This window comes from Alexandromys fortis, unplaced genomic scaffold (genome assembly GCF_014885135.2).
Source record: "Alexandromys fortis isolate MF-2015 unplaced genomic scaffold, M_Fortis_MF-2015_v1.1 scaffold_30, whole genome shotgun sequence".
Taxonomy (NCBI): domain Eukaryota; kingdom Metazoa; phylum Chordata; class Mammalia; order Rodentia; family Cricetidae; genus Alexandromys; species Alexandromys fortis.
The window spans coordinates 10,829,337-10,856,891 of NW_026067922.1; the positions used below are offsets into that span (position 1 = coordinate 10,829,337).

Consider the following 27,555-nt stretch of genomic DNA (forward strand, 5'->3'; position numbering starts at 1 on the left):
CCAGACAGATGCAGGTTAAGATCCTCCCTGGTAAGCCAGCTCGTGGGCTACACAGAATATTAGAAATGGGTTAGAACAATATGTAAGAGCTAGCCAAGAAGAAGCTGGAACTAGCCGGGCCACGCAGTGTTTGAAAGAATACAGTTTCCGTGTAATTATTTCGGGCATAAGCTAGCCATGTGGGCGGCCGGGTGTCGGGGAAGCAGCCCTGCCGCCCTTAATGCAACAATTGAAAACTTGTCACAGTAACATAAGAAGCTCACAAGACAGCAGAGGAAAGCTGGATGGTTCTGTCTGAGGAACTCATCATCCCAGACTCACACAGATATACAAATCAATAGACGGATGGTTCAGTCCGTAAAGGAAGAGACTCCAAAGCCTGAGGACCTGAATTTAATCCCAGCACCCACGTTAGAAGCCAGGCATGAGCCACTGGGGAGGACTGGAAAGGACTGGGAAGGATTGTGAAATCCCTGGGACTCACCAGGACAGTCAATCCAACTCAACTAGTAGCAACAAACTCAGTTAGAGAGTCTAGTTCAAAAGGTAATATGGACCTAAGGAAGGTCCACCTCTGGCCCCCACATGTGCACATGTACCCTGCACACATACACACATAAGCACACTTACACACACAGAGACATACTCACTTGGCACACATACCTACGCAGACTCCCACCTGCACACACATATACACAACTGCACAGCCATACCTACACTGACACTCCCACCTGCGCACACACACCTGCACAAACATCAGCAAATACACACACACCTGCACAAAGACATACACACCTGCACGCACACACCTACACACATACACCTGCACGCATACACATCTGCAAACACATACTTGCACACAGACATACCCACCGGCACACATACATACCTACACAGACACTCCCACTTGCATGTACACACCCTTGAACACACATGCACAAAATGATTAATTTTTAAGGCCTTTCAGAAGGTCCCCAATCAAAGTATTCCATAAATCCTCCAATAATGAGAGCAGAATCACAGACCATACACTAGCTCTAATGGTTCGCACAGGTCAGCAAACCCTAGCAATTCCACGGCAAAAACTGATTCTACAGATGAAAGAAGACTGTGTTTTTACCGTGTGTGTTCGCACAGGCACGTGCATGCTCATGTCACAGAATATATGTGACCTCAGAAAGAAGCAACTAGTGGAGGCCCTTCTTTGCTCCCACAGAACTAGTGAGTTTATTCTTTTGTTCCACGAATCAAACTCCAGCCATTCTGGGTGGCAGCAGGCACCTCTACCTGCTGAGCCAGCTCACCAGCACCCAGAGACAATAGCATCTTTGTGGGGGCAGTCGCCGTAGACTTGGCTGTGATAGAAGAAAAGCAGAAATCACTCCAAGACCAACGAGACCCTGGATGGACAAATTATGGACCATCCACATTAAATATGGAATAGTGTGAGCCTATTAAAAGTGGAAGGGAGTTGCAGGCGCTATAAATACCCATACTCATAGTGGGTATATGGCTGACCTTGGCTTTTCCATCCACAAAAGCATTTCTTTCACATCAGTTTTTAATGCGAGGTCTGAAAACTGCTGTACATTTGGTCTCAGGGTCTCTGTGTCAATAAAAGCTACTCCGCACAAAAGGGACGTGAAGGGGCTTGAGCTCACCTGGACAAGTGTTGACCGACGAGCCTAAGGCCCTCAGTTCAAGCCCTGGAACCCACGAGGTAGGGGCAGAGAAGAGATTCTCTGAAGTTGTCCTCTGATCTCCACGGTCACGCTACGGCATGCAGACAGACAGACACACAGACACATACTTACACACACAAACACTAATTTTGAATACTGTTTCTGATAAGGTTGTCCGAGTGGCAGGGACAATTAGAACATGGTCCCTGGCCTGGCTGGAAGGTCAGCTAAGTGACACTCGGACTTCTCAGAGCTGAGCTCTGGCAACAAGAAGGAATTATTATAATCCCAGGTAATAAGTGTCCTCACGTCCCTGCCAAGAAGCACCCGGGATCTGGCCAACAGGAAAGAGACACACAGACACAACGTGACCCCTGTGCTCTGTGACCCTGCCCTGAGTTGGGACTCGAAACCTCAGCCCTTAACAGTTAGCTCCCTTGCAGGACGCAAGACCTTTGCCCTCCTTGGAAGTGCCAGTGTCTTTTCACACACTTGCGAGGGCCCCCAAGCCAGCTGCACATCTTGGTCAAGAATGCTCTGCTCCAGGGAACTCTGTATATCCTTGCACCTCCCCCGCCAATCCTGCCCCAGCCCATCTGTAATGGTCACATATCCCCTGCCTGTCCAAGAGAACTGCAGCTCCATTCTGGGCCTGGAAGACGGGTGACTTAAAAAGGACCTGCCACCCAGAGGCACTAGCAAGTAGCCCATAAAGGGTCCTTGGCACAGTACTAAGTCTCTTACGGCAGAGTACTTTGCATGTATTTAAAGAATTCAGATTGTACCTACACACAAAAAAAGGCAGAGCAGGGAACAGTACTGATTCAGATGAATACAGGGGTACTGGAAAGGTATACTCGTGTTCCATAATAAACATGGTGTCAGGCAGGATGTGGCAGCACATGCCTGCGATTCCAGCATCCATGAAGGAGGCTGAGGCAGGATGAGCCTGAGTTCCAGGCTAGGCCAGGCAACACAGGTCAAGACCAGCCTGGGCTACATACATAACAAGTTCCAGGCCAGTCCAAGCTACAACAGCTCCAAATTCACATGTGAGGATGGTCAAGTGCAGTCGGTTCACGGACCAGCCTGCACCACTCACTCCTGGTTATTTTGCAAAAGGATCCAAAAACCAGGGCTGTTAGGGCACAGGACAGCAAACCCCTGCCTAGCCGTCGTAGAGCAAAGTACCCATGCCCATAAACATCTCCACCTACTTACTGGCTAAAATCAATTCATAATATTACTGGTCCCTTTCAGACCCTGAACCTGAAGAGGGAGAAGACCCCGGAAGAACGGATTCACAATCTAAGCTGGGGGAGGAGGGAGCCAAGGCAGCTCAGGTATGGACCAGAAGCTAGCGACAGCTAGCCAGGACTAGCCCAGCTCTACAAAGGGTCCTCAGTGGACCCCTGAGCTCCCCCTTGCAGAAACAGTCTGAAGTTGTTCTGAAGCATGTCATTTGGGCAATAATCGGGTAAATGAAGCCGTGGTTTTATGGGTTTTGTTTTTTTTTTTTTTTTCACTCACTCTAGATAGGGAAACTGATAATCAGGCTCCAGGCCTGCCTCTCTGGCCCACTGGTTTTCAGCTATCAGTGGTCAGCTGTCCTGCCTCTCTGGCCCACTAGTTTTCAGCTATCAGTGGTCAGCTGTCCTGCCTCTCTGGCCCACTGGTTTTCAGCTATCAGTGGTCAGCTGTCCTGCATCTCTGGCCCACTGGTTTTCAGCTATCAGTGGTCAGCTGTCCTGCCATCTCCTGACCCTTTCCCTCTCTCCAGCCCAAAGCCCTGAGCACAACAGATAAGCAAAAGGCCTCGCCCAGCCCCTCCAGCAGATACCTCCCTGTTCCAGACAGCAGCAGAGGATCCCATCTCCCTCATCTGACCCCCAAGTTATCACCCAGGCAACAAGACCAGGCATGATGTCCCTTTCACGAGCACTCTTGTTCCAAAGTGACAAGCATGGTAAGAATGCTGGCAACTGCCACCTCCAGAGGGAAGAAGTCACATGGGGTGGCACAGCCACCAAGACGGTACCAAGCACAGGAGCCAGGCTTCTCAACTCAACCATCAGCCTCTACACAAGCAGGGATGAGGGCCAAAAACACCCACACACAAAACCCGTGACAGCAGAAGCTGTGTCAGCAAACAGGAAGCTCTGTCAACAAGGGGAACCAGACCCACTGGGATCCTTCAGCCTTTCTGGGGACACTGCAAAGTTCTCTTGCCAGGGTGCTAATCAGGCCTTAATTATTATGCACCCCTAAACTGCTTTCATTCATAAAACACACAGTATGGAAACAAGGGGTGGGCCGGTCATGTCTGAACCCTCCTGGGTCGCTATCCACACCTCTAAGGACCTGACCCTCCCCACAGCTTCACAGCCCTGTAGGAAGCCACTGCGTCCCCCACTCCCCAGACCAGCCCTGCCCAGGGCTTTCGTTTCCTTTCCATAGGAGGGTGGGTGTCTGCAGCAACTACTGGAACACAAATTAGCAGGCAGCCACCCCGACTCTAACCACCCCGCCCCATTACTTAAGATGACTTCCAATGCGTCGCTTGTCACTCTACATTCCCCTGGCCTTCCCCATGCAAAACGGTCTGTCGCCCAGGCTGGGGCAGAGGCAGGCCCAGCGACCACCACACCGCAAAGCAGCGCGGAGGCCTGCAGGGTAACCTGAGAATCAGGGTTCCCAGCTCGCCGCCACCCTGCGGAGGTATGCCCTTGGGCACGGAGGTCAACCTCCCAGTCTGACCTCAGTATCCAGGAAGGCAAAGCCTGAATCCTAAATAAGCACCTCGGGATGGGTCTCATCCGGGTCCCAGCTCCCCCGCCCCGTGGGGTCCCTGAAAACTCGTGCGCTCTATGATAAGGCCCGGGATGCGAGGCGGCCCTCATAGCCTCCTAGCGGGTCCCCACAACCCAAGAATGGGCCTCAGGGTATCATATGGGACCCACGTCCCCGCCGCTACTCACCAAGAGGAACTGCGCGCGTGGGCCGCCTTTGTATGCAAACACTAGGCCTGAAGCTGCTGTCAGTGTGGAGCACGATGAGGGGCGGGGCCTGAACGGGGGAGGGGCTTGTAGGGCGGCACCAGGGGGACTTCAGAGGAGCGGTGTAGCTGGGATGCTTCCAGGGCCCACTACCTCCCCATCCCACCCCAGCCTTCCTTAGACTGGACTGTCTGCCTTAGGTTTGTGGAGCATAGGGACCCTGAGTCTCCTCCCTAGAGCCGAAGTCTTCTACTCCAACAGCCTGACCGCTTCTTGACCTTATTGCTGTTTACACTTCATCCTCCCCTTGCTGTGCCCTGAGCCAGCCAACAACCTATACTCTCAGCGGCCCCTACACCCTACCTCCCTCCTGGCTTACATTTGCCACCGGGGAGCCAAAGCCAAGAAAAAAATAAAGAGCAAATGACGCCAAGCCCGGTGGTGGAATGAGCCAAGTCAGATCAAACCACTCTCGAGTGTTGCTGAGACCCCAAAGGACAATAAATTGAAGTCTTGCTTTGGAGACAGGAACTCCTATGTCCCAGGCTGGCCCCAAGCTTCCTATGTAGCCCAGGAGGACCCTGAACTTCTGATCTGCCTGTCACCTCCCAGATGCTGAGATTAGTTTATGCGCGCAGTGGAGGGAGCCCAGGGCTTCTGTGTGCAAGGCAAGTGCTCTACCAACTGAGCCACATTCCCAGCTAATAAACATCAAGATATATATAGATACAGTTACATGTGTGTGCACACATATAATTATATACATATCTGTATGTATGTATGTATTTATATAAAGACCTCCAGAGAGGTGGTGCTTTCTAGGGAATGGCTGCAGAGACCGGGAAAGAAGCCTGTAGAAGAACACATATCTGAAGTCTTGTAGGCCACAGAGGGAGTCGGAGTGTCATTTAGATGTTATCCCGAGAAGGGAGCTGTGTAACGCTGTCTAATGGGGCTGTACAACAGGAGTGGGCGGCTGCTCACAGCACTCCAGGAGACCGGGGAGGAGGTGGGGATCAGAGAGACGGCGCTTTGCTCCACCTGGGGGGGGGGGGACTAGCTTATATGGAGGGAGGGAGTCTTGTGTATCCTAAATTGGTCTCAAATTCCACGCATCTAAGGATGACCTTGAACTTCTAATCCTTCAGCCTCCAGACTGCTGAGATCACAGATGCACACCCCTACACTGGGTATGTCAGGTGTTGGAGATCAAAGTCAAGGATTATGCACTACCAACCAAGCTGTGGCCCCAGTCCAATAGCTCACTTGTGAGGTCCAGTCAGACCTACAGGGGAACTGAGCCAGGCTGAGCTGGCTCCACCCAGGAGCTCTGGATGCAGAGGAGGGGGGACTGGGAGATTGGCAAGGGCAGGGTGAGGACATCCTGGAGATCAGCACCGAAGAGTGGCTGCGCTGTCAAGCCAGGTGTCTGGAAGGGCACCAGCACTTGGGGCAATTCTTAACCAGCCACAAGGACAGTCACCACTGCCCATGAATTCCTGGGGCTCTGGGCCCCAAAATGAAGGCATCCCAACCCCTCCCCCGCCCTCCAGGCTTTCCAGAAAGCAAGCCCTACATTCTGCCCTTTACGGGACACTTAAAAATATATATTTTTTTAAATTATTCAGATCTAAAGGGAAGATTCTGAAGACATAAAATTCAGCCCAAAGTGCCCTTACCCCACCCCCACAAATGAACCTGAGGATTGGTTCGTACACACACACACACACACACACACACACACACACACACGTCACTTTTTTCAAAAACATTCACTAAGTCAGAAAACTTCGGAAGCCCAGGTGCTCTAGCCCTGGCAATTTCTGGAACCCCCTTGGTGGGGCCCCAGGCTGTGTTGTCAGCAACCTAGCTGGAGGCTCTGTGGTGACTCAGCCCAGAGCTGAGGTGATCCCCTGAGCCAATCCCTGCACCTGCTGTGTTCAGCCCAAATCGGAAGAGGGGAAATAACCTAATGACTCTGCTTAGAGGAGGAAGTAGTCAAACCCAGACAGAGCCACACAGCATCCTAGATTCCAGACTCAGTTTCACAATCCAGGAAGTGGGTGGGGGTGTTGGTGAAACGGGTCCATTTGGAGGCTGGAAAAGGGATCTGTTATATTTAGGGCACTGTTACTGACTAGACTTCCAGTTCTAAAACCCAGTACTCTGAGGAGAGGGAATTCCATAAGGACCTGGCCGATGTTCCATCCCATAGCTGCGGCTCCCTGGTCCCTCAGAGAAGATAGGCATCATGAACTGGTCCCTGCCCTGCAGATGAGAAAATGAAAGGCCCTTTCTTACTGGAAACCCACCTCCTCACCTCCTCCCTTTCCAGCAGTGATAATAACTGTTTTTAAGTCTTTGGGCTCTGCTTTCCTGACAGACTGCTCCACTGCTAACAATTCTGGCCCAGGATCCCCGGGCAGGTGTGGGCAGAGGGGGGAGCATCCCCTTCTGTGTCCTCTACATGAGACCCCCCCACACAGCCACACCACCATAGGCAGACAGATGACTGGCCTCTCCTTCCAGAGGTCAGCTCTGCAAAATCCCAGAAGAATTCCAGCTGGCACCGGGTGTTGTCCCAGAAGAAAAGAGTACCAATGTCTAGGGCTTCTGGGAATGGGAGGCTCCTCCGAGTCTAAGGCTAGCCCTTAATAGAGGGCCCCCAGCCATAAGGTACCCAAAGGAGACCCTGCTGGCCCTCTTTGAAACAGTGGATCTCAAGAAACTAGGATTCCCCTAGAACTCCCACAGTGGGAAAAGACAAGAGCTGAGCCTGGTGTCCAGCAGAGAGGACACGAGTCTCCCAGGAAGAGGCTTCCTTCCTCTCCCTCCTCCTCTTCTCAATGGAGCCAGGCTGAATACATTTCCTTTCTCACTTCGATTACCTGTCTAATTGGCCTGTTGAAGACAGGCCTCAGAGGTTAGCTTGTCGGGGTGCTAGAACCCCAACAAATCCAGCAACACAATGAGGCAGTTTCATCGCACACTGAGGGCCTCTGAAGTAAGGTGGGACACCACCACCACCACCACCCCTGCCACCTGGTACCACCTCACCAGGGGCTGGGAGGACAGAGAACAGAGCGGTGAGAAAGGCCAGCAGAGGCAGGATGCAGCCCGTGGCACTACGGCTTGCCTGGGAGAATTTCAGGGGAGGCAGTGGTTATAAAAGGCCCTGGTTCCAAAGCCAGAGGAGGAAGAAGGTTGTCCGGGAATGGCAAAGGGCAGGAACAAAAGCATCAGGGGCAGAAAGACTTTAGAAGGTCACGAGGCCATCTTAATTAGGGCGGTGCTACTGGAGGACAAAGAAATGGCCAGAGATATACAGGAGAAACTGCTACTTGGCAGCCAATGGGCAACTTGGAGCCCTGCTACTCCAATCCGTTCCCCAACATGCCAGGAAGTAAAGCAACACTCCAGCTCCCCAGGGATCCAGGCACACAACGTTGCAGCCAACACACAGAGTCTCAGGGCCAGCACCTGTAGGACACACCCACACTGTAGCCAGGCTCCCTAGTTCCATCTTTCGGAGGAGCAACCACGACCCACAGCCTCTCATTCCCTCAGTCCCCCCACCCCAATCAGCACAGTGGCCTGTGCAGTAGGTGCCCAGGTTACACGGGGGTACCTATCCTCAGCGGGCACAGTCTCAAGTAGTGATCACGTGTTCAATGACGCAATGGACCCACGGACAACCAGCGGGTTGTCCGCTGATGAAGTGTTTTAGAAGCCTAGTCTCCAAGCAAGAGGACTCTACCCAGTTTGGAATCCTGTGTGGGCAGTCATCTAGGCAAATCCAGGCCAGATGGAGGGGCTAAGAATAGGGGATAGCCAACAGACTTTGCAGAGACGCTGAGGTGCACCAGGGCTGACAGAGGCTGTGGCTGGCCTCAGGTGGACAGGGACAGTCACAGCTACTCTGTAAGATACCTCTCTCCCCAAAAGAAAGCAAGAGAGGGGCCATCGTACCTTTCCACCGTGGTCACCTGAAAGAATCACAATGAGCCAGGCGAGAGCAGAAGGCACAGAGGTACCAAGGAACGGAGGAAGACTGACAGGAGTCAGCATCCGCTTGGGAAGCTACTCACTGCTCCTAGGGACAAACCAAACAGTCCCCAGTCGGCTCCTGAGTCACCTGTGACCTTGTCAGGCAGACACGCGAGGGGCAGCAGTCCTGCGAGCGATGTGTCTCCGTTTCCCAGCTAAGACACCAGCTAGCTTCCCAGAAAGGAGATCAGCAAGGGCAGAGATTCAGAGAAACTTTAAAGAGTTTAAAGTTAAACGCGACTGTGGTCAGAGTATTTGACATGCTTAAAGAAAATAGCTCAGTGAAATCTATCACTGAGTACAACAGATACAGGCCAATCCTTCAAAAAGTAAAGGTTAAAAGCAAAAGGGGTTCCCCTTGTAGAGAGAGGCAGAGAGGTGACCAACAGTGATAGAGTACAGACAGCGGTGGCTAGCATTTAGAGACGTTTGCCAACCAGAACCATTTCTAGGTTGTATGTTATGCTTCTTCTTCAACAAGGCCTATGGGGTAGACAACACTGGTTGACCCAGACCCTTCATGAGGAAAGTAAGGCACCAAGACATGGCTGAAGTCACATGGCCGGTGAGCAGTCATATGGCAGTTAACAGACATTAGATCACACGGCACGCACTTGTCCAGTACGCTGACCCTATATCTTTCCCGCCAGTTTCTTCAGCCTGAGTGTGTCCAGGTCAATGGAGTTTCGTGTCTCCTTTTTCACGCTAGGCCTGCTGGCATGAGTCTCTTGCCCTTGCGTTGTTGACCCAGGATGAAAGAGGCCAACTCAGTGGTATGCTGTATTTGTGGTCCTCCCACACCCTGGCACACCGACCCCAGCCAGCCTACGGAAGTCATTGATCTTTCATCTGAAGCTCACAAGCACGCTCCTGTCTCCCTTGAGGGCATGATGTTTGCCCTCAGCTCCTAGGAGCAATAAGCAACCTGGGTGCGTATGTGATGTCTAGGAGCTAAAATCTTGTGGGCCTGACTTCCAAGTCCAGTCCAGCTATGAGGCAGGTGTGACTTAACCTCAATTTCCTCGGATATTCATCATGAATGACCAGCCGCAACTCAGCATGTTGGAGCAGTCACGTGAGTTACTGTGTTTGGTCATGGATATCAAGTAAAATTCTTGCCGCTGGACCAGCCTTAGCTCTCACTCAGTGGTCAAAAACATATTGCTGATGGATGAATGACAAGTATTTATGAAACCAGGTCTACTGTTCATTTTCCCAAGCTGTAGCTCACAGCAGGTCAGGACACCTCAGCAGATAACAACACTCTTGACACGCCGACATGGTGCCAACCAGGTAGGCATCTACTAAGCAAATGATCTTCTCTCCATGATACCCACAGGCTCATGGCCAGACCCACTCTTGAGTCACCAAGCAAGTTGGTGTCATAATTGAGGCAGAACTCTGGGGCCAGCTCAGTCACTCCTCTGGGCCTGCCAGGCCCAGTACTGATGTCTCCATAGCCTCTGCCCTGTGACCATACCGTGCATTGAGCTCACAGTCAAGGTAGAGTGAAGATCATCTCCCCTCTTAGGAGAAACAATCCTGGGTCTTGCTGAGTTTGCACTAATTATTTCTAAAAACCAGCTTACCTGAGTTCAGAACCACCTAGATAGCTGGTAAAGCCCCCCTTTCTTTGGCTTTTTTTCTTTTTACTTTCTGGGTGCATGGTTAGTGTTTCTGAGAGAGAATGGTATCTGAATCAAAGGGCTGAATAAGAAATATTTTCCATCAATGTGGGCAGTCAGCATCCCTCAACTGAAGGTCTGTCACTATTGCCGTCACGAAACACCATGGCCAAAGCAACCTGGAGGGGGCGTTTCTTTGGTATACTCTTCCACATCACAGTCCATCACTGAAGGAAGTCAGGGCAGGAACTCAAACAGGGAAGGAACCTGGAGTCAGGAGCTATGCAGAGGCCATGGAGGGGTGCTGCTTACTGGCTTGCTCAGCCTGCTTTCTTATAGAACCCAGGACCACCAGCCCAGGGATGGCACCACCCACAGTAGGCTGGGCCCTCCCTCATCAATTGCTAAGTAAATGCCTTACAGGCCTGCGTACAGCCCAGCCTTATGGAGGCACTTTTTCAGGTGAGGCTCCCTCCTCTCCAATGACTCTAGCTTGGGTCAAGTTGACACGCCCAGTTAGCACACACTCAAACACAAAGGGAAGTAGAATCCATTTTCTCTTCCTCTTCTCTCTCCTTCTGCCATCCCGCTGCCTTTGAACATCTGAACTCCAAGTTTCCCTACTCTTACCCAAAAACTGAACAATCCCACTGACCTCCCTGATCCTCTGCTTTCAGACTGGAGATTCTCAGCATCTAGCGCCCGTGAGCCAGCTACCACATACCTCTCTCATCTATCCCAAACCGCCTGCGTCCCATGGTCTCTTGTTTCCCTGAAGGACACTCACTGACGCCACGTGTTCACATTTTGTGTCAACAGTGGCAGAGTTGCTCTCTGAGAGGAGTTATTTTAGGGGCTGGAGAGATGCTCGGAAGTTGAGAGCACTGGCTGCTCTGGCAGAGGATCCAGGTTCGGTTCCCAGTGTGATGGCTCAACCATCTGTAAGTCCAGTTTGGGGGGATCTGACACCCTCTTCTGGCTGGCCTCTATGGGCACCAGGCATGCACATGGCATATGTACATCCGTGCAGGAAAACATTCATACATATTTTTTAAAGAAAAATTATCTTAGCCAAGCATGGTAGACATGGTAGCACAGGCCTTTAATCCTAGCATTTGGGAAGCAGAGGCAGATGCATCCCCGAGTTCAAGGCCAGCCTGGTCTACAGAGCGAGTTCCTGGGCAGCAGTGTATACACAGAAAAACCCTGACAAGCAAACAAACAGTAAATAAATTGATCTTAGCATACTTGTCTACTATTCTGCCATCTCTGATGATTCTGTGTCTGCTCGTGTGGTTTGACTATGAAAAAAACAGCCTCCACGGATTTGTGTGTCTGAAAACTAGCTTCCCAGCTGATGGCAACAAGAGGGACCTCTGGGACACAGAACCTAACCAGGTGGACATAGAACAGTGGGGGCACTAACTTGAGGGTTGTAATTCTACCCATTTCCTGTTCCACAAACTCTTTCCCGAAGCTGCAGAGCTATGGTAAGTTGCCTCCACAGGCTCCCATGGCCACAGATTCCCCAAGGATGCCTTTCCCACCATGGTGGGTGAGACCTTTTCAAGCTCCAAGCCAAAGAACACTTCTCCCCTCCTTTCAGCAGCTTCTGCTGGCTGTTTGGTCACAGCAAAGACAATTCCTGAGTAATTTCTCTCCAGACAGCAATAAAGCTGCTCCTGCTTCTTCAAACACCCCATGTTTGTTTGTTTATTTGTTTGTTTGTTTTTGCAAGGACATTTTGCTTTGTTGGTGGCCAGGTTCTGTTGCATTCCTTTAAGGTTCCTTGAGCTTTACTCTGAGATGCCAGTAAGACACTTGAGATGAGTTGGATCCTTCTAAGGCATGATTTCAAGTCTGGCTCCTCATGCTAGGACCCATTTGTCACTAATGCTGTAGAACTTCCTTCCTGATCCCCTGCTCACAGATCTGCTTTGTCGGGAATCCTCCAGCCCTGATTCTGCCTCAAAGCTAGCAGTGTTGGCCAATGGACAACACCAAGATCTAAGGAGCAGCCCTACAGGGCAATCTTGGGAAATCAAACTGTAACCTCTGGAAGGGTCACAGTGACTGGGGCTAGGACCTGCTTCCAAAAGAGCTTGTTTGCTTCCTGTCTGTTGGTAAAGAGCTCAGATCTCTTCCCCAGGGACCTTCTCCATAGGGTGACTTGGGTGGCATAGCTGTGGCTTCCCCTAGAGTGGTGAGTCTAAGAGAAGGCAAGGTGGAAGCCAGAATACCTTTTACGACCTCGTTGCTAAAGTCACCCACACCACCACCCTCCCTACCTCCACAATCTGTTCCCAAGAACTTCGTGAGTGAGTAAATCCAGCCACACTTGGGAGGGAGGGAGGACCGGACTTCTCATATTGAAAGAAAAGATCTCCAAAGAATCTGCGAGCTGTTATGAAGTTGCCACCAGCCCAGATTATCCCAGGCGTGAGTCATCTCTGAAGACTGTTCCAACCAGAAAAAGCTTTAACAGTCATGTATCAACTGAGGCTCAGACAAAACATAAGGGAGCCCCTCTGTTGACCTCTCGGGGTTCCTTCCTCTCTGCACTCTGCCCTGCAAATTCTAGCTCCATCAACTCCAAACTCTCTTTCCTGGGGAGCCTTTGGCACTATTTAGGGCACCGCTTCCCCTCTGAGCTTGTACGCATCTGTTTAAAGGGGTGTGTGTGTCTGTGTCTGTGCACATGCGCGCGTGAGCACGTGCTTGGTGTGGTATATGTGTGCAAATTCCCAAGGAGGCCAAAAGAAGTCACTAGATGCATTGGAGCTGGAGTTCTGAGCCACCCAACGTGGGTGATGGGAATCAAGCCCCCGATCTCTGGAAGAACAGCAAGCCATCTGCTAAAATCTATTTACCTACCTTTTCCCATGCCCTGGCCTCCAAAAACTGCTGTTTCCAACATCTGTCCCTTTCTCTGGCTGTTCAAGGCAGTGGGGTAAGTTTGTCCCAATGCCCTGTGAGTGCCCTAAGTGGCCTTTCCTGGTAGCGGCAGTGAGCCCCGGAATGAAGCTACGGAGGAATTCCGCATTCTTGCCTCCAGTCAGATGTTGCCGCGTTCCCTCCTGGGTCATTCTAGGCCTTCTGGACCCAGTAAGGCATCTGCATTGCTGTCCTTTGAGATACACTTCAGAGCAGAATGTGGGCTTCTAGCTCTGCTGGCTTCTGCCTTCCCCACTTTCCCCTCTCAGACTACCTTGAAAGGCAAGTGTATCAGCCAATCACAGCAGGTGTTAGCCAAGGCAGTACACAGGTCTGCAAGGTTGCAGAGCAAGTGGAAAGAGGCCTCATCCCGGCCCTTGTTCCTTCTCTTGTGGACTTGAGGCAATGCCTACAACTGGTATTTCTAAAATTTAATGGTTGCCAAAGCCCTATCAAATATATACCAGGCCAACCTATTCATTTTTCTGTTTAGTTAAGACAGGGAGGGACTCATATAGCCTAAACTAGCCTCCAGCTTGCTATGTAGCCAAGCCATGGACCACTACACCCAGTTTTATCCAATAAATAATTTGGAAGAGCAAACCTGTAGCTTTGTGCATGCTAGGCAAGTGTTCTACCATTTCAGCTATGTCCCTAGCCCTAGATAAACTCACTCTAGAGCAGGACCTGAAGAGATGGCTCAGCCGTTAAGAGCTGCCCCTCCTAGCACCTCAGAGATCTGAGACCCTTGGCTGACCTCTGTGGGCATAGAAGAAAAAAATGGAGTAATTTTTTTAGCCGCAATGGAAAGAAGTATCTGCTGTTACCTGGATTTTTATACTTCTCCAAATTAACGCATTGACACGCTCCCCCATGATATGACCGTACCAGGAGGCAGGGCTCAGGAGATGTTTAGGGCTAGCTAAAGTCAAGGGGGGGGTTAGCTTAGAGCTCTTCTGAGACCAGAGGAAGCCAGCCCCTCACCAGAACCACACCATGCTGGCTCCCTCATCTTGGACTTCCAGCCTCTGGAATGGTGAGAAATGAATTTCTGATGTTCAACCAACTAGTTTATGGTTTTCATCCTTAAAATCTGGAACAATGACTTAACAATTCATTAAATGGACCGGAAAAGAAGCTGATTTTAGTAAATAAAGCCAACTCTGTCCAGAAGGCATTGCTGGGGTCTGTCACTTGGTCCTTCCTCAGAGCTGGCCAGCAAGCCGGGCAACCTGAGCCACAGCCTGGGTGTGAGCCAGTGAGCCGCCATCCTCTGGCCTCATTGAGGGAAGCTGCCTTCCAGGGAAAACCAGGTTACTGTGCAGCCCATCTGCGGCCATAAGACACTCGAGCCAACCCCCGAATAATTGTTCAGCTGCTGGGAGGTGGTTCAGGGGATCAACCTTTGCACCGCTCAAGATAAAAATCTACAAAGTCCAGGCACAGAATCGTGACGCATCTCTAAAGAAGCAACAAGGAAACTGTAAAGGGATGGTGGCTGCCAACGAGCAATAAGAGTCCCCAAATCACCTGCATACTCCGTGGCTGCCAGCTTGCTGCCCGGACACCTGCCACGGTTGACCTAGAACTTGGGGTTGAGGGGGGGAGAGAATTTCTTCTTGCTGTTTCCCCATCCTCACAGGGTCGGCTGTGTGCTGGGCCCACGGGCAAAGCTCATCAGACTTAATGAACATAAAGCACAGTATCAATGTCGTATACAAACAACGTACCATAAACATGAAAGAAGAGACAAAAGCGCTAGGCAAACATTATCCTCTACGTCGCAGTCTGGGAACACTTTCTCGGCCTTCTGGCTGCTGTCTCCACCCTTCCACCCTTCTGTTTTGTGAATGGCGCTTTCAAGTGGGAGCTCAGCATTCTGACCTCCGCTTATCCCGGTGCAAGAAGCGATAGAGACTGCTTTCCCTGATTTCCTTGAGGTGTTTAAGGCTACTGTTCAAAAATTCTTTCCATATCCCTTTGAGAGGCTGGTGTGTGTGTGTGTGTGTCTGTATGTGTGTGAGTGTGTGTGCGCGCGCACGCATGTGAGTATGCGTGCACATGTGTGTATGCAGGAACATGAGTGCAGAGGCCAGAGGTCAACATTAGGACTATCCTTGTCTTCCACATTGGAGTGGGGGGAGTTGGAGCTCAGTACTTCGGCTACTCTCCTTTAATTCGTGGACACACACACACACACACACACACACACACACACACAAGGTCTTTTGCCTTTTCACAATTGGTGAGCACTGTATAGGAAAGAACAAAAGATTTAAAAATCAGAGAAGCCGGCCTTACGTCCCTGCCCTGCCTCTTATCAGATGTGAGACTTCGGCCTAGAGATACCTGAACTCCGGTTTAATCATACCTTACGGAGGTCACCCCTGTCCTCTTGCATTCTAAGGAGCGTCACACAGGCTGTGCCCTTGGAAAGAAATCGCAACTAGAGAGTGACACAAAGTTCAGTTACAGTGGGGGAGGGAGAGTCCTGATTGGTGATTCTGTAGGCCAATCCCATATGCGAATATGTATGTGTGCACGTGTGTGCGTGTGTGATTGAATCTATACACATATGTATTGCCGCATGAAAGCCAGAGTCGTCTGAACAGCTGTGAGGCTCTGGTCTATGTGAGGTGTTCAAAGTTCCCTGGAAATCCAGCAACACAGAGGAAAACCAACTGACTGAAATTTTGTTTGGAAACAGTTTTCTACAGAGCTTAAAAGACAGCTCTGTCAGACTCCCGGAAACCCAGAGGACATCCCACAGGGACCCTGCCAAGATGACTCTCAGGACTGTGGATCTGAAAGAAGGTGGGTCAGAATTTTGATGGAGAATTCGAGGCTATGGCGTGACGTCCTTGAGGATAAAGTGGAGGAGCGGGATGTCACAGGCACTCTCGGCTCTCACTCACAAGCACCTGTCTTACTGGGTGTTCTATTGCTGTCGCAAGACACCAAGACCGAGGCAGCTTAGAATGGAAGCATTTAGTGGGGGTCTTGCTTACGGTTTCAGAGGGCGAGTCTGTGAGCATCATGGTGGGGAGCATAACAGCAGATAGGCAGGCAGGCGGGTGCTGGAGCAGGAACTGAGAGCTTACATCTGATCTACCGCTTGGAGGCAGAAAGAGGGAGACTGGACCTACCATGGGCTTTTGAAACCTCAAAGCCCATCCCAAGTAGCCCACCTCTTCCAACAAGACCACACCTCCTAATCCTTCCCAGACAGTTCACCAATGGGAACCAGACAATCAGATATATAAGACTGGGGGGGGGGACTTTTCTCATTCAAACCACCATAGTGTGTAGTGTCTATTTTCCTTCCCAGTACATACTGAAATATTGATCAGAGAGGCCTACAAGATTGGGGTTGACTCCTGTATGCAACACACACACACACACACACACACACACACACACACCTCATTCTTTGAAACAGTTAGCTTTGAAATTCAAGTTCTGCATAAGCAGAACATTAACTTGTCTTTTGTATTTCTTTGACTATATCTTAAGAGAATATATAAGGTATATATTCCTCAAAAGTTATATTTCACCAGAGTACATTTTGCCACAAGACATAGATCCTGTTTTCTGTTGTTTAAGCAGAATACCCGAGGCTGGTGCTTGATAAATTTAAGGAATTCATACGGGTCTCAGTTTTGGAGACTGGAAGCCAGAAAAGATGGCCCCTTCGATTCAGCATCCATCAATGGCCTCCTTGGCTGGGTCAGAGAAGGGTCAGAAAGAAGTACTGGCACACAGACACGGGCTGTCCTTGCTTTACAACAACCCAGTCCCAGAAGAACTAACTCTCCCAAATCAGTGAGCATCAACATCTTCCCAGGGTGCCTCGGGTGACCTAAGGAGCTCTAACTATGCGCTGCAGGCATGCCTTTGGGATCTGAACTATGCAAGGGTAGAGAAGAAAGAGAATAAAAAGGTGGAGAGACCTATATTAAAAGTCCAGAGAAGACCAATTAACTGGTATGAAATGAGAGGCTCCAAAAGTCTCCATGCAGAGTTTTTAGTTTCCTCAAATTATCTTACCTGTTGTCCTCTTAAGTCCATGTTTAAGAAGCCAGTGGGAGAGATGACGATGACATCCAAAGAGCTACTGAACGCCTAGGGAGATGGCTCTGTACATCAAAGTGCTTGATGTGCAAGCAAGAGGACCTGAGTTCAAATCCCCAGCACCCCTGTAAAAAGTCAAGCGTGTCTGTACTGACATCTATATCCCCCAACTCTAGTGGAGGAGATCTGGGGTGTGGCAGGGGGCTCTCTGGGGCTTTCTGACTGCCGACCTAGCTCCAGATTCAGGGAGGCCCTTTCGCGAGGGAATGAGGTAGGAGTTCTAGAGTAAGACACCCAGTAGCCCCATTCGGCTCTGTTCCAGCCCAGAGGCACCTACACCTCAGCACACAAGTGCATATATACATATTTATACCACCATATACACACCACATACACATTATCACCACACACAAATAAAATCAAAAAAAGCCACTGAAGCCTCATTACCCCCCCCCCCTCCCTGGTGCCCTGTACCTTAGTTGCCTGAAGAAAGCTTGTCCTCCCACTCCTGGAGAAGAGGCTGTGATGACCCCATTTGTCTTCCATCAACTTCACTCAAAGCTCCTTGCTGGTGAGTTCTTCAGTAGCCCGGTGGCAGATTGGTCTTTTTTTTTTTTTCCTTTCTCTCTGCCCTGTAGCTATCGGTCTGCTACCGTGACCCTCTGAGGTTGTGGTTAGGGTGGGCATGTCTGGCTCCCCAAGCCTCCCTGTTCATGTTCTTTCCTCCCCATCCTCCCTCCCCCACTACCCCCCACTTATCGCCTCCCCCTCTCCAGCTTCCTTTCATGACCACTCTCCGCCAGGGCTCCAGGTTCATTGCTGAATGTCGGGATTATGATGTCATCACTGGGGTTGTGACGTCAGTATCTGATGGAGCTTGGAAGAAAGCGGTAAGTGGGGGTCTAAAGGAAATGCTTCGGAGGATTCACCTGGGCAACGCGAGAGGCAGAGGGTTGGGTCCCAGTCCTTCTATGGAATTGGAATTCTCAGCAGCTTTTGGAATTATAGAACCCAGAATCCAGAAAGTGGCATTCAACGAGCGGAAAATATCAAGGAAGGAAGGGGGGGCGGCTCCCTCGCACTTTTCTTTACAGTGCATGAGCAGCTGGTTTTTAGCACATGTCATATTGGGATTCTTATAATGGATGTTGAATAATTAAAAAAAAAAAAGCATTAGTTCCAGGAAACGTCAGCTCTCAGAAATGCCGAAAGCAGGGGCTGGGGAGATAACTCGGTCAGTGACTAGCTTGCCTTGCATTCACCTTTGAAAAAAGAAAAAAAAAAAACGCAGGGTATGATATCATGAATTTGTAATCTCAGAATGGTGAGGACAGGAGGAACCCTGGGCACACTGGCCAAACAAATCTAGCCTAATTGGTAAGTTCCAAGTCACTGAGAGACTGTCCCAAAGGAGGGTAGACAGCTTTCCTGAATACGGTATCGGAGGTTGTCATTTAACCTCCACACACACGAGTGTGACACACACAGACTACCCACATGTGTGCATGGACACACACACACACACACACACACACACACACACGCACGCACGCACGCACACATTTAAGAAGAGAAATGCCTAAACCCAGAGAGCCATGAAGAACAACAGAATACAAGCACTGTGTCACTGTCCAGTTCACTACAAACCAAAGGTTTTGAATGGCTGTAAAGGTGGAGAACTATTAAACAGAATGGAGACCCTTAAACGGTGGCCGTGCTACCTCACAAGTGTCAGAAGTCGGCCAGGGTGTCACTCTAGGTTCCCAGGCTTTTCACTGAAAGTTAAGACACACATTGGCTCCTTTTTTGCCACCGTTATGTGGAGATGTCAAGTCATGATTAGCTGCCTGGTGTGGAATGTTCCACAGCAGAAGGTAATCTGGAAACGATGGACACAACCTGACTATGCACAGAGACTGACTGTGCGCAGAACCTGTCTGACCTGGCCCACCTGGTTTTTGGTTGGCGGTTGTAGTAATACTTTGTTTTGTAAGACTTTAAGACAATTCTGAAGCCATTTCTGACAATTCTGAATCCTCTCAGCCTCCGTGCCATAGTGCTTCCCCTCCTCCCGTGAAAACCAAGGACCTAACAGCTACACTCGCACGTACTCAGTTCCTGAACAATTACCCATATACGTATGTTTTGATTCAGTCCCCTGGGAAACGGGGTCAAAATGACCTCTTCCCTCATCTGATCTGGCAACAGCTCTCCAGCCAATTATTGGTAATAACCCTTTTAAATAAGCCAATCATAATAGTCAAAGAACAACCCCCCCCCCCTTGCTTCTGTGGCCTTCTCCTTTAAAAGTAGCCTGTGCCAGCTATTCAGGGTCTCTTGGCTTCCTGAATGCTGAGGGACCCTGTCATGACAGAATTAATAAAATCCTCATGCTTTTGCATTGGCTGTGGTGTGTGAGGTGGTCTCTGGGGGCGACTCCTCCTCGGTGTTTGGACTCTACCTCCTCGGTGTTTGGACTCTACAGTCCAACATTTTGTGTTTTAACAAATAAAATTTGCCCAAAGATCAGAGTACAGAGCTAAACCACTAGAGGCCAGGGAGTGGTGGCACACACCCTTAATCCCAGGACTCAGGATTACACAGGCAGGTGGACCTCTGTTAGTTCAAGGCCACCCTGGGCTACACCAGACTGAATCTGTCTGAAGAAGAAACAGAGCTCACACAAGGGCGATCCCAGCACTTGGGATCCCACACCTTTAATCCCAGCACTAGGGAGGTGGAGGCAGGAGTGATGTGGCTGGGTGGAGAGAGGAATATAAGGCGGAAGAAGAGGGGCGTTCAGGGAAGTCTGAGGAGCAGTGCAGTGTAGGCAGTCTGAGGACAGGATCGCCCCTTTGGTCTGGGTACTGGCAGAGGTAAGATAAGAACTCTCTGGTGACCAGCTGCTCTGCCTCTCTGATCTCTCAGCTTTCACCCACTAATATCTGACTTTGAGTTTTTATGATTAAGACCAATGAGAAGTCGTGTTACAGGTGCTCCTGCGCCAATTAGCCTTGAAATCCTCCTGATTCTCCTGCTGAGTGGCGGGAAGGATGACAGGAGTGGCCACATGACACAAAGAAAGTGTCCTTTGCTGGTCCTCACCCGCCCGCCCGAGGGCAGAGCACACTCACTGTGGCTGTTACACTGCAGTCCCGAGGAGGCTGGCTCACTTGTTTGGAAGAGCATAGCCCAGTGGCAAAAGGGACCAGAAGTCATCTCTAAGCACAGGACAAAGGCATTTAGCCTACAGAAGAGAACCCAGTGTGGAGGCAGGAAATGGAGAAACGGACAACTAATGCCTAGGCTGGCGTACAAGAGACAGGTAGTGTTCGTTAAAAAAAAAAATCCAAAAGACCTGGAAGTGTGGATTTGTGGTCACTTAAAGGAGTCAGGACTGAACTAAGAGATCTCTCTCTCCCTCTCCCTCTCTGTCTCCCTCTCACGCCCCACCCCCCCTTCTCTCTTCTGCCTTCCAAAGTGAGCTGCTCTGTCCTTTGCAAAAGAAGTCTGAGAAGTCCGTGGGGGAGTTGTCTTGCTCCTCATCTGAGAAGATCACGGGTGGAGCTGGAGGAGGCAGACAGAGTAGAGCCCGCTTCTGGAGCCTATGATTTCTACCTTGCTGGGCCTCAGTGGGCTTTAGTGGCTTTTCCTCTCCTGCGGTCCCCATCAAGGATGATCTGAACGTGGGGAAGCTGGATGTTCATTAAGAGGGGACCAGGGCTTCACCCATGTGTCTGGAGGGGGCTAGAAAACTCGCTCTGGAAGCTCAGAGTTCCACGCTTGCCCTTGAGCTAGACCACACGCCCCACTTGCCGGCTCCCCAAGTCCCGAGAGGGACAGAAATGACAGGATCACCACACCGAGTCTGTCCTGGGACCCAGATCAGCACACTGAGTCTGTCCTGGGACCCAGATCACCACACCGAGTCTGTCCTGGGACCCAGTCAAATCTGCTTTGTTTTATTTTGTACTTCCAACCCCCACCCCTGCAAGTCAGATGCAGTGAACAAAAAACAAATGAAAGATCTCAGAACTTGCTAGAGTACAGGGTGTCCTGATGAGACAGAGTCAGCAGAACCAGAGAACTGGGTTCTAGTTTGTTCTCTGGCATTGCCAGATGACCCTGCATATAACTTGAGGTTCCCTACTAGAAAACAACAATAAACAGAATTGTCTAGCATCTTCTTCCTCTGGCCTATCATCTAAATCAGGGCTTCTTAATCTTCCACCCATGACAGCTTTACAGTCAAGAAAGATTGTTGGGACCCTGGGTGTATAAGTATATAAAACAGGTATATAGCTTACACAATTTCTTCTAATAACTTGGAAAAATTATTAATACAGTCCTTTGGGGGCTAAAGAGATGGATCAGTGATTAAGAGCCCTGGCTGTTCTTGCAAAGGACTTGGGTTCAGTTCTGAGCACCCACATGGTGGCTCACAATTGTCTGACTCTATTTCCAGAGGACCAGATGCCTCCTCTGGCCCTCTATGGGCACAGTATGCATACGGTACACCTTTATAAGTATAGGCAAAACACTCATATGCATAAAATAAGTAAATCTTTAAAATAATAGTCTGGCACACATATAATTTAATAATTAAAGACAGTAGCAAATTTGAATACTAATGAAATGCATGTGCTTGTTCGGCTAATGACATGCTAATTTGATATTTACATGCCAAGAACTAACAGTAGAAAATATTGAAAATCTTTGTTTTCTGTAATTAAGCCATTATGTTTTATTAGCACGATGGCAGAAAAATTTGTACATACAGTGAAAAGCGCTGCAATTCACAAGACCACAACCGTGCACCGGAGCTGAGGTGTTTCAGGCTGTATGGGTTGAACCTGCTTCGGGTGGCAGCACACACAATGCCACGCACACACACGTTGTGAGCGCAGAACCCAGGCTACAGTGAAGTCACGTGATGCCCATAAACACCCTGGGTTCGACCCACATTTGCTCTTTTAAATTAATTTCTGGTAGTCGCAAGTTCAAAAGCCTTGCATTGTCAAGTGCTTGTGACTCCCACATCCAGTGTTGCAGTTGTGACTCAGAGCTTCCCTAAGAAGCTTGGATGTACTTGCTTGTGCTGGGACCTCACGGGATGGCCCAGCCTGTAAGCTCACCTCAAGACGCATGTCCTCCCCAGCAACCGTCAGCTTCCAGGCTCTTACCCCCCCCCCCGAAAGGGTGTTAGGGCCACTTCAGAAGATGGAATTCACATAAACTCCCTATAATTTTACAATAGATAGCACTCCTTCCGATTCCTTCCCCTCTTGCCTCTCTCCCTGAGGAAGCAATGGGCGAGCCGATGAGAGTTTGAGTCTTTCATTAGAACACTCCCTCTGATGTCTCCTCCTCTCTTATGTTTGCTTTGTCTGTCATGTCTCCATACGAACCAGCTCCATCCTGCTACAGTCAGGAGCCCCAGAGCTACACAACTCCAAGAGAACACATGGCTCAGAGAGACATAGTACGTCTTCATCAAAGGTCTGGCCAACAGGCAGAAGCCGCCATGTCTCTGACTTCATCACTTCACCACCAGTTCTAGGCTCAAGCCCTCCTGGGTCATTTTCATTCCTCACACCCATCAGATCCCTTCTTGCCACGACCCCTTCATGCCTTTGTCCACGCTCCACCCCCATAGCATCAATGACGTTGGTAAACTGTCACACATTTGTACTCGGTGAAAGCAGGCTCTGTGGATGAGGAGGCCCCTCCTTGTCTCAGACTTGAGCGTGTTTTTATCAAGTGTCCTCTAAGATATCCTGTCTTGGGACAGGTGGTGTAGGAGGTCCTTCTGTATTTCTGTTGCTTTTATTGGTTAATGAATAAAGAAACTGCTTTGGCCTGTAATAGGGGAGAATAGAGCTAGGCAGAAAAACTAAAGTGAATTCTGGGAGAAAGTAGGCAGAGTCAGTGAGAGGCCATGGAGCTGCCAGAGGAGAAAGATGCAAGCCACCAGTCAGAACCTTGCCGGTAGGCCACAAGCCTCATGGTAAAATATAAAATAAAAGAAGTGGGTTAATTTAAGATATAATAGTGAGCTAGAAATATGCATAGGCTAAAAGGCCAAGCAATGTTGTAAATAATATAGTTTCTGTGTGATTATTTCAGTTCTGGACAACCAGGAATGAACAAATGCCCCCACACACACCTACAAATTGGCACTCCAACATGTACTAGCTAAATCCATATAAAACCTGGGAAGACTTGGAAAGGAATTCTCTGCCAACAGACAGGTGCCCTGGTCCTGGAACAGGGAAGTAGGGGACAAGCCAACAGCTGAGTGTGTTAAACAGCATCGCATTCTTGAGAACACCTGGTAGGTACGGCCATCTGACTAAGGTCACCATGTTTATCTTGAGGTGTAAAAATGCCCACAGTGGGAACCAGAAGGTGGAAGCTCACCCACAGGAAGCCCACCCCACTCTGCCTAGGAATTTCCAGTCGGGACCTCGCTCGTGACTTCTTCAGTAAACCATCCCCAGTCACCTCTGCCAAATGTCATGAGCCCCCTGATCGGATGTTACTTCCATCTGTCTGCTCCTTGCTGTTTGCTCTTTTGCCTTTGCTCACTTTATACTTAATAAATCCCCTCATTCGAAACCAAAAGCCTGGCTGTCCCTGGACAGAGTCGCCTCCCTCTTTAGCCTTCTTCAACCTTAAGCATCACTACCTGCACCCCCAGACAACTCTGTCGGGACTGTTAGAGACCGGCACCAGGCTGCACGTCTCAACTCCACATGTACTGTTCCATTTGCACGCTTGGCCCCTGTGAACCAGTGGGCAGCTACAGCAAGAGGATACAGACGGCTGATCTTTACATATCTAACACCGTGCCTGCACTCGGGGCTCAACAAATTCCTGCTAAACGAATGCCTAGTTATTACATCATAGAGTGTTATGCCTGGTTACAAATAGGCCCGTCATAATTACAAACAAAGCTAGTTTGAAAAATATGGTTGCCACACTAAAAATTAACAAATGAGTCCTGCCCTGGTATGGAAGGTGTCACCACCCTTGTGAGAGGCCATCCTGGTGGTTGCAGCATGCCAGGCCCAGTGGCCAGGGAGCAGATAAGACATGGTTCCGCTTTCAAGAAGTTAAGACCAAAGAGAGCCCCAGGCCTCTGGCAAGAGACAGCAAGTGGTTAGAGTCCAGAACAAGGTGCTCCCTGGGGTGGGAGGAGAGATGAGTGGAGTGGAGAGCTATAACCAGAAACAGACAGCATCCTGAGTTGTCACTCAGTTGAAAGTTCTGTGCCGTGTGAGGCTGTAATTAAATAGGTTATTGTTGTAATGACTGTGCTAGTGCCCGTCGCTAATCAACACCCCCACAAACCGGTATTAAGGAAGAACAGCAACTGGATATGAAAGCCACACAGTGTGTGTCTAGATAAGAGCACGTGGCTATCAGCAGATACCTGAGAGGACTCCACTCACAATGCCTGGCAAGGAGAAAAAGCCACAGAGTAGGAAGTAGCAGGACAGCCAACATGTGTTGTGTTCCCTTCACTTCAAAAGGAGCATCCCAGGGTGACATTTGCTGCGATGGAACACAGTGACCAAAGTATCTTGGGGAGGAAAGGGTTTATTCGGCTTACTCTTCTGCAGCACTGTTCCTCATCAAAGGAAGTCAGAACAGAAACTCAAGTCGGGGGGGGGGGGGACCTGGAGGCAGGAGCTGATGTAGAGGCCATAGATAGGTGCTGCTTATTGGCTTGCTCCCCATGGCTTGCTCAGCCTGCTTTTTTATAGCACCCAGGACCACCAACCCAGGGGGGGTGGCTCCACACACCATGGGCTGGGCCCTCCCATACCAATCACTAAGAATCCCAATCTCATGGAGGTGTTTTCTGAATTGAGGCTGCATCCTCCCTGATGACTCGAGCCAGTGCAAAACGCAAGTTTTTAGAATTTAAAAAAATCAGCATTGGAAACAAGAGGGGCGTCTTCGCCTGCTTCCTAGTTTCGTGCCTGTGATTGTAATAAAACACTCTGACGAAAGCAACCCAGAAGAGAAGGTGCTTGCTGCTGCTCACAGTCTCAGCTGGCAGTCCATCACTGTGGGAAAGTCGGGGCAGGGACCTGACACAACTCCACACATCCACCACCAGGATCAGAGAAAGAACGGACATACGCATACCTGGCTCACTTCCTCTCCTCTTACACACTGTGGGGGCCCACCGACATGTGTCTGTTCCATCTTGACTGAATATGTGGGGGCCCACAGAAGTTTATCTGCTCCCCCTTGGCTAAAGGGCAGTGAGTTCTGCCTACTCTTGTTCTTCCGAAGTTATTGACAAGAGGGCTGGCTTAAGGTGCGGCTCCAAACGAGATATCTTGACCTTACTAGGTGTTTGGGGTATTGAGATGGCCCACAAAGGTGGATATGTTCCACCACAAACAGAGGTCAGAGAGTTCAAACCTATCCCTTCTCCTTCGAGAATATGAAAGAATAAGAAAGTTTGACCCATGGGGCTGGAGAGATGGCTCAGTGGTTAAGAGCACTGACTGCTCTTTCAGAGGACCCAGGTTCAATTCCCAGCACCCACATGGCAGCTCACAACTGTCTGAGGTTACAGTTGCAGGGGATCTGACACCTTCATACCAATGCACATAAAATAAAGTTAAATAAACCACAAAAATATTTTAAAAAGAAAGAAAGTAAGTAAGTAAGTAAGTAAGTTTGACCCAGGGAGTGCCTGCCTACAGAATGCTTGGTCTAAGGTGTAGTTGCTGCATGTCCTGCCTGAACAATGGAATGCTTAACTCAGGGTATAGTAGCTTGATGCTTCAACTATTGAAGCAAGCAATTGCTTTGTTTGTTCTTTGGATCATGCAAAAGCAGTCTTTTGCCTTCTTTCTCCCTCTTTGGATTGGAGTATATGAGCGCATGGAAAATAAACGCAGGTGGATTCATTATCACTAGATTACCTTCCCAGTTCTTCCTATGTCTAGGTATTTCTTTCACATCTCTGTTCCTCCTATGTAATATTTCTAATCCACATGTCACTACCGTGGAGTGTGCAAACCCCGTCGAGGCTGGACCCCAACACACAGTTCAGGACCCCTAAGTAGGGAATAATGTCACCCATAGTGGACTGGATCTTCCCAAATCAATTAACATAGCTGTCAAAACAATGCCCACAGACATGCCAACCTGATTAGACCATCTTTAACTGAGACTCTCTTCCAGGTGGCTCTAGATCCTTTGAAGTTGATGCCCAAAATCATCACAACTGAAAGAGAGATTTAATCAAATTTGGAGGCAAAGGAGAGTCTGCCTAGGTAAACACCCTAGGAGACCAGATGAGTCCTTCTCTCATCTCAGCTGAGCATCTGCGCCTGCCACCCCTCCCCCCTGTCTCTTACCTCATGCTCAGACAACTGTGAGGGCTCTTCCATTGTTCCCCAGAAGACTTACCTTATGTTGGAGGCTTTTTCTCTAGGATTGTTCCTAAACTGTCTTCACTCACCTCAGACAAGCTGTTACCACCCCATCTCTCTCCTACTGCGGAGGCTTGCAGTAGACAGCAAGCACTAAATGTATGGGATCAAGTGAGCGCCTACTGGACACAGGAGCTGCTGCTCTGTCAGGCATCTCGCTCAGGATCTCTCTCACATACCGCAAGTAGCACATACCGCAACAGCCACAAGCTTGGGCTTTCATCCTCTACCACGAGTGATGATGGCGTTCTGTAATTTCGCCCTTTTAAAGCAGGATATTCCATTTGTGTCTTCTTCCCTCTGTCCTGGTCTGTTAGGATGAGTTAGTTCTGGGAAGGGTGCCGTAGCTGGGGCGAGTGGGCTGTTTCCCTCACCTGACTCTCCTCTGAACCACAACCAATGGCCTGCACACAGGGCCAGAAGTGAGCTGGAAACCTGGTAGCCATGGCTTCTACCCCAGGGTCTGCAGAATTGGGAGCTGGCCACAGGAAGCAACGTCAGGCTACTTCTGTGACCACTGGCCTACGCAGCCACCCACAGAAAGAGGCACTGCTTACCCAGAAACTTCCTGCCCCTTCTCACAGAACACTGGCTCCCCATTCTGGGCTCAACTGCCACTAACTGCCCTCTCCCCAGGCTTCCTGGCCTCTCATTGGGCCCATTCCTGTCTACAGCTTAGACTTAGAACTTCAGCCCTTACAGAGTCCCCGGAGTTCTGTCTCCTTAAGCAGCCTTCCTT

At 49.8% G+C, this 27,555-nt stretch overlaps 1 protein-coding gene across 4 annotated transcripts in view; it reads right to left on the reverse strand.

Annotated features, from left to right (window-relative positions):
• Lpin1 (lipin 1) overlaps window positions 1–27,555 on the reverse strand; it is a 122,240-nt gene that overhangs the window by 60,787 nt on the left and 33,898 nt on the right. The window contains exon 1 of one of the 4 annotated variants that reach the window (XM_050141818.1): window positions 4,661–4,763. The exons of the other annotated variants lie outside the window; for them this stretch is intronic. The gene's annotated coding sequence lies outside the window, so the exon portion shown is untranslated. Of the gene's footprint in view, window positions 1–4,660; window positions 4,764–27,555 lie in introns of those variants that run through there. 4 annotated transcript variants of the gene reach the window in all.